Genomic DNA, 645 nt, shown 5'->3' with positions numbered 1-645 from the left:
AAAAAAAAAAAAAAAAAAAAAAAAAAAAAAAAAAAAAAAAAAAAAAAAAACTTTTCTCTTCTGCTGTATCCTTGAGGCAAAGAGAGTGAATTAAAAGAATACAAAACCTCTCTAAACCCTTCTCTTCTACGGGGATACAAAGAGGGTTTAGGGTTTAGGGTTTAGGGTTTATGGATGGACCTTGGCGGTAAATTGTTTAGTGTTTAGTACTTACGGTTTAGGGTTTACTGTTTAGTATTTAGGGTTGAGGGTTTAGGGTTTAGTACTTAGGGTTTAGGGTTTACTATTTAGTATCTAGTATGTAGGGTTTAGGGTTTAGGGTTTCGGGTTTAGGGTTTAGGGTTTAGGGTTTAGGGTTTACGTTGTGTATCGAAGAGCTTCAGCATTTTCTCCTGCAGCGCAGCGAAGGCACTGTAGGGTACCCCGCGAGAATCCAGGAGCAGAATAACCTAAAAAAATAAAATAAAATAAAATAAAAATAAAATAAAAATAAAAAATAAAAAATAAAAAATAAATTATAAATAATAAATAAATATTAAATAATATTTAAAAATATGCAACAGAGAGAGAAATACCGTAGAGATATAAATATCTATCACCATGTGCTCCGGTGTATGTGCATCTCCTGGGGTGTATAGGCAGCTC

The sequence above is a fragment of the Eimeria mitis genome, genomic scaffold (assembly GCF_000499745.2).
Source record: "Eimeria mitis Houghton genomic scaffold, Emh_scaff5021, whole genome shotgun sequence".
NCBI lineage: Eukaryota > Apicomplexa > Conoidasida > Eucoccidiorida > Eimeriidae > Eimeria > Eimeria mitis.
This window is presented reverse-complemented; position numbering follows the sequence as displayed.